Source organism: Hylaeus anthracinus, unplaced genomic scaffold (assembly GCF_026225885.1).
Source record: "Hylaeus anthracinus isolate JK02 unplaced genomic scaffold, UHH_iyHylAnth1.0_haploid 4, whole genome shotgun sequence".
Classification (NCBI taxonomy): Eukaryota; Metazoa; Arthropoda; class Insecta; order Hymenoptera; family Colletidae; genus Hylaeus; species Hylaeus anthracinus.
This window is the reverse complement of record NW_026535289.1, coordinates 13,740,823-13,746,526: the sequence shown is the minus strand read 5'-3', so window position 1 is coordinate 13,746,526 and position 5,704 is coordinate 13,740,823. Positions and strand designations below refer to the sequence as shown.

The 5,704-nt window shown below is 48.0% G+C and overlaps 1 protein-coding gene across 2 annotated transcripts in view; it reads right to left on the bottom strand.

Annotated features, from left to right (window-relative positions):
- Positions 1–5,704, bottom strand: part of LOC128895021 (transcriptional regulator ERG homolog) — a 66,932-nt gene that overhangs the window by 48,106 nt on the left and 13,122 nt on the right. The gene's annotated exons all lie outside the window — the stretch shown is intronic.

The window sequence follows — 5,704 nt, the reverse complement described above, 5'->3', positions numbered from 1 at the left end:
TAATTGTCGATGGAGAAAATTCGAACCTTGAGGTATATCCTGTTGCGAATATCGAATAAACACGTGTTTTATATTCGGAAAGAAATATTCCGTTCTACATATTTAACAGATATTTACTTTGTGATTTCAAAATAAATATTTTCTTTCCGAATCTAGAATAAACATCTGTACATTCAAACATTAAAATGAGATTTAGTGTCTTCTTAATATCGGCCAAACGTGTATCGAGTACTGCTAGGGTTCCAACAACTATTCCGTCACTTCTGTCGTTCCGCTATCCGAAGTTTGGATACCAAACATCCAATGGACCGGACCTAACGGGTCCCCGAGTCCGAGTCCAGCCATGCCGCATCTTTGGGAACGGTAGCTGCCAACAAATCCGATAATCCCGACAAGGATTCGCACTTGAGGTCCGGGAGGGTCCCGCAGCCGGATATCCGGGGTCATCCGTGCTACGTCCCCGAATTTCTTTAATGTATTCTTTCCATTTTTTAGAGGCAAGACAGTTACGATCCTCTGAACCTTAGTCACCCCTCGAGGCTGCGAACGAGGGTAGGCTACCGGTCGTAGTTGCCGGTGGCGGAAGCGAAGGGGCTCCCAAAGGTTCCGCGAGACGGGCGAAAGGGATCGCACCGCGAGGGGCTGATCCCGGACCGGTCGAGGGCTGCTCGGGACCCCATAACCGATCCCCCTCGTCCCGGGGTTAACCGATACCGGCAATTATCAACGCGTCTTGGTCACCGTGATCCTCCCTTCTCGAGGAGCGGGGCGTACGTACAGGCCGAGCCTTCGCAAATCCGGCACGATTAATTGATCCCAGCTTTCGTGGCTTTCAGTGACTCGTTCCTCGCGTCAGGAAACATTAACCCTTGGCCCGTCAACTTCGACCCCTTGCACATCACACGACGGCCAATCCGCTCTCTGTGGGCTGTTTTCAGCGGGGCACGTGGGATGAAAAAAAGACGAGAAATCGGGGAAGATTCGGTATAAACGAGAACGAAAGGAAACGATAGATACGTAGATATGTTTGGCGAGACTTTTTATCGAAATATATAATTAACGATTTTAGAAGAATTTATCAAAGTATATATTACGTTGTCCCGAAAGTTTCTTTCCTTTTGTTAATCATTAATACATACACGATATTTGACGTTTTATGTTACATTAGAAAATTGTGTACAATTCATTTCGCTCCGTTACCGTTACAGCATCCTAAGAAATTAGATTGTCTGTCTATATAAACACTGCCGCAGAAAATAATTGAACGCAACCCGCGAAAGAAACTTTTCGGACAACCCGAAACTTCAATATCTTGGAAGACTTTATTCAAATATATGATTAAATAAACTACCAGAATCTTGGTTACAGGCGTCTCAATTCCGCTTATGTTGGTCGTCTACTTGTACCGTCGAGGCTCAGAAAAGCCACTCGACCAGAAAATCCTCTTCCAGGCTGCAGGCTGTTTATAAATCTTTTCGTTCATCCCGATAGCCCGTGAATAATTACAGAAAGGCCAAACACGCTCCGGAGATTCCTCTACGCTCTAACCCGTCAATGACGCACCTACCAATCCCCTTCAGCGATGAAACTTCCTTGATAAATACAGCGTTCTCAGAATTTCCACGGCTGATATACATTCCCAGGCGTTATCGAACGTGATCCAAGTGTTACGCGTGTCCACGTAACTCCGGCTTATGCAACGGCGGGGTACGTGCACGCGGACAGAGGCCAAGCGACGCGACCTGTTCGGCTGGCAGCCCTCGGCGAATCATTATTCATCCTCGCGCGACCCGTGGCCCACCCAGTCGACGTCGTGAAATAACCTCGTTAAGCCGCTAACTCGCCGCGGCTACGTGCGAGAGACACCGCCTGAGGTGAAACGAGCGCGGCCGTACGCGGAACAAAGGGGAAGAAAAAGAGCGACGAAGGAACGGGTGGGTGGGAACGGGGCGTAGAAATAGGGGCGGGAGGGTGAGAAAATGGAGAAACCCGTCCGCGTGACTCGCAGGAAGAGTGAGAATGCCTGTTTCGTTCCCTCGGGGCCGACGTTATATAGTAAACGTTGCGTTTTATCGAGTAGGGGGTGGGTTTTCGTGCGGCGACTGTGTCGAAGGTTTCAGGGTCGAATTACGCTGACGGCGCAACCCGCGCTGTACACGGCAACACTGACGAGAGACGGATGTTAGAACGTGTCGAAGAGTGGCGATGTTGTTTATCGGCCAACGTGGCGGGAGGTGAGAAACTAGGAGGGCGTAGTCTATAGTTGCGTCTTAGGGAGATCAAACCCAACCTCGATATTTTCATGACAATTGAGTGTATTAGGGTACTCGAGATCAAATCCAATCTCTATATTTTCATGACAATTGAGTGTATTAGGGTACTCGAGATCAAATCCAATCTCTATATTTTCATGACAATTGAGTGTATTAGGGTACTCGAGATGGTTCGTGTAGTCTCATTGAATCGCGGGGATTGACAGGAAATACCGTGACTAAACTCTCGCGGTTAAACTTCACAAAGCGACAGCGTTTATCGGTTACGCGTAAATATCCGTTGCAGGAAAACGCGAATGTTTCTCTTCTTGATCGTAGCGAATTTTGCGCCAACGTTCCGTGGGAGACCGTTCGCCGTAGTAGCAATGATCGATTGCGGCTCTCTCCGTGTCGCGTTCAGGTCGATCGCGCTCGAGCGAATTCCGGGTAACCATAGAGGGTGACAGGGGGGGGGGGAGGGAGTTGTGTCTTTCTGTTCTCGTACGGCTCGTTGCAGACCCCGTGACTAATCATGATAGTTCCGCCCGGGAACGCCGGGGACACACGACTCTCGGTTCCGTTTCCGGCGCGTGCTGCCTCCCCCTTCCCTTCTTCTCCTGGCAGAGTCACCCCCCTGCGGCTCGCAGGCCACCCTCCCGCGCAATTATTGCGCTTTGCAACAAAGACCGTGGGCGCGGGATCGAAGGGCCGAGTCGCTGGTGCCGTTACCGTCTTATCTTCCTGGTACATCTTCCTCCCCGTTCCTTTCCCTCGGGTTCCTTTCATCCCCTGTCGCCGACATCCGCGCGGCACTACCCCTCCACCCCATTACCGACGTCTTCTCTTCGCCAAGCTCCCTGGCTCGCTTTTCGACCGTTTCGATCGTCGACGCTTTTTTTTTTTTTTTTTTTTTGGAGCGGTCTGTTTTTTTGGGTTTGGTCGAGAAACAATGGGGGAAATAGATATCTTTGGTAAGAATTCACCTATCATTTATAGGCTCGTCGATATCGCTTTGTTGTTGGTTGTCTACTTGTTGCGGGGGTGGAGATTGTTCGCTCGTAAATGTCGCGCTGTACGTAGTGGGAGTATTTTGTATCTTTCGCTATTCTGACAAATAATGCTAGAATAATGTATAGTTGGCGGGATCGTGCTCAATTTCGTTCTAATACTAACAGCAAGTATCGTACCATAATTTACTGCACTATATATCGACGATTATGTTACATCTTTCGCTATTCTGACAAATAATGCTAAAATAATGTATAGTTGGCGGGATCGTGCTCAATTTCGTTCTAATACTAACAGCAAGTATCGTACCATAATTTACTGCACTATATATCGACGATTATGTTGCATCTTTCGCTATTCTGACAAATAATACTAAAATAATGTATAGTTGGCGGGATCGTGCTCAATTTCTAATACTAACAGTAAGTATCGTACCAGAATTTACTGCACTGTACCGGGTATCGATATCGACGATTACGTTGCAACTTGCTGCGTCGTGGTACGAGACTCCGTGTAAGATCGTTTGATGTTAGGGTTATCGACGAAAAAGTTGATAATAAAAAAATTTCACCGTTGCGTTAAATCGTCTCGCCGAGTAATACCATCCCGGATCGTGCTTACACTGCAAGGGCTACACCCTTGTGTGGAGACTGGTTTCTGTGCATTTATCGTAGACGAATTCGTGCACTTACGGAGACCTTGAGAGAATTACGTTCCCACGAGATTGAAAATAATTTCGCGCGTGCAATTTGAACGGGGACCTTCTTCTTCTTTTTTTTTCTTTTTTTTTTTTTTTGTTGAACGAAACGAATTTTGCGCTGTTAACGTTCCACGGGAGACCGTTCCACTTTTCGCGCGGTACAATGCGACGCTCTGCATCCTGTCTTTCTGGCCGGGCTGTGTGAAATTGGTGTAAGGGGTGCGAGGCGAGCTCTTTTATGTTGCATCGTTTGTCTCGCGAGGTACCCCGGTTCCATGCAATTAGACAGACGAGAGGTAACATTACCCTCGGTCGCGTACAGCGCGGGCCTGTATGTACGTCGCGTACCGACGTTTTCCGGTCGAGGGCGCGAGAGTGTCGATGGCGATACTTCTCCGTGCTTTAATTGGCCGATTCGCACGGGTGACTCGTCCTCTTCGGGCGACTTCTAAATTCGAGAGCAAGTCTAGCGAGGAAAAGCGAAGACCGTGGCGACGTGAATCGAGCGGGTGATATCTTAATAAAAAAAAAAAATTCAAAGTTCCTTAAAAAAAAAAAAAACAAAAGAAGACAGATTTTACTCGAGTTGAACTGTTTGGCTCGCGCAAACTTAACGCCTGCGTTCACCCGTCGTTGCGTATTTTCGCGTTTCTCGTAAACGCCTCTGTGTTACTTTTCTAACCCAAGTCGGAAACCGTGTCGGGTATCTATTAATTTTCGTCGTTCGCACGGGGTGAACGTAAAGCGATCCCCCGATCTCGATACACCCCGTATAAGCGTCCGGGCGGCTTCGGACCTAGTTCGGTGAAGCGTGAACGATCGAACGTGGCGCAAGCTCCGCGAACCTTAAAAGGGCTAACCACCGTGTGCCCCGGCAAACAACACGTTGTCGGCATGCGCGTCACCTCATTTTGTCAAACATCAATTACCAGCGCAAACAAGGCGGGATATGGTGCTCGACCGACGGACGTTAAATACATGCACCGCCCTACGTGCTGACACAATATTCGATATTTAATAGACAGATCGTGTGTGGAAACCGTTTAGGGACGAGAAACGTGTACTTTTTCTTTATTGTACTGTACGGTTTCTTTATTCTCGCGTTTTCTTTGGGTTTCGTGGATGTGGAAAAGAATGTCGAGATGAATTTGTTGCGGGAGTTTGAATAGTACTTTGAATAGTAAATTGCACAGTCTGATATACAGGGTGTTGCAAAAATGTTGGAGGTCCTTGAAAGGGATGATTCGGGGGGTGATTTGAAACAATATTTTCCTTAGGCGAAGTGTTGTCCGAGGCTTCGTTAAGGAGATATTAACGGAAAGGCCCCGACCAATCGGAGCGCGGGCCGTCTAGCGTGAGCAGTGGAGCGCCCGTGGTAGCGTACGCTACACGCTAGGCGGCCCGCGCTCTGATTGGTCGGGGCCTTTCCGTCAATATCACGCTAACCAAGCCTCGGACAATATTTTCGCTAAGGAAAAAGTTGCTTCAAATCACTTCCGGAACCGTGCCTTTCAAGGAACTCCAACGTTATTGGGACAACCCTGTATCGGTTAAGTATGGAATTTTTACAAAATCCCAAGGTAGTAGTCCTGTGAGATGTAAACAGGAATTTCTTAGAAGAAAGGGTTCCACTACGGAGTTCTCAAAATTCCCATTCGCAGTCTGAATCAACCCTAACACCTCACCAAATCCCCTCGAATTCACAAAACTTCAACAATCCTCTCAAATTCCCATTCACGGTCCA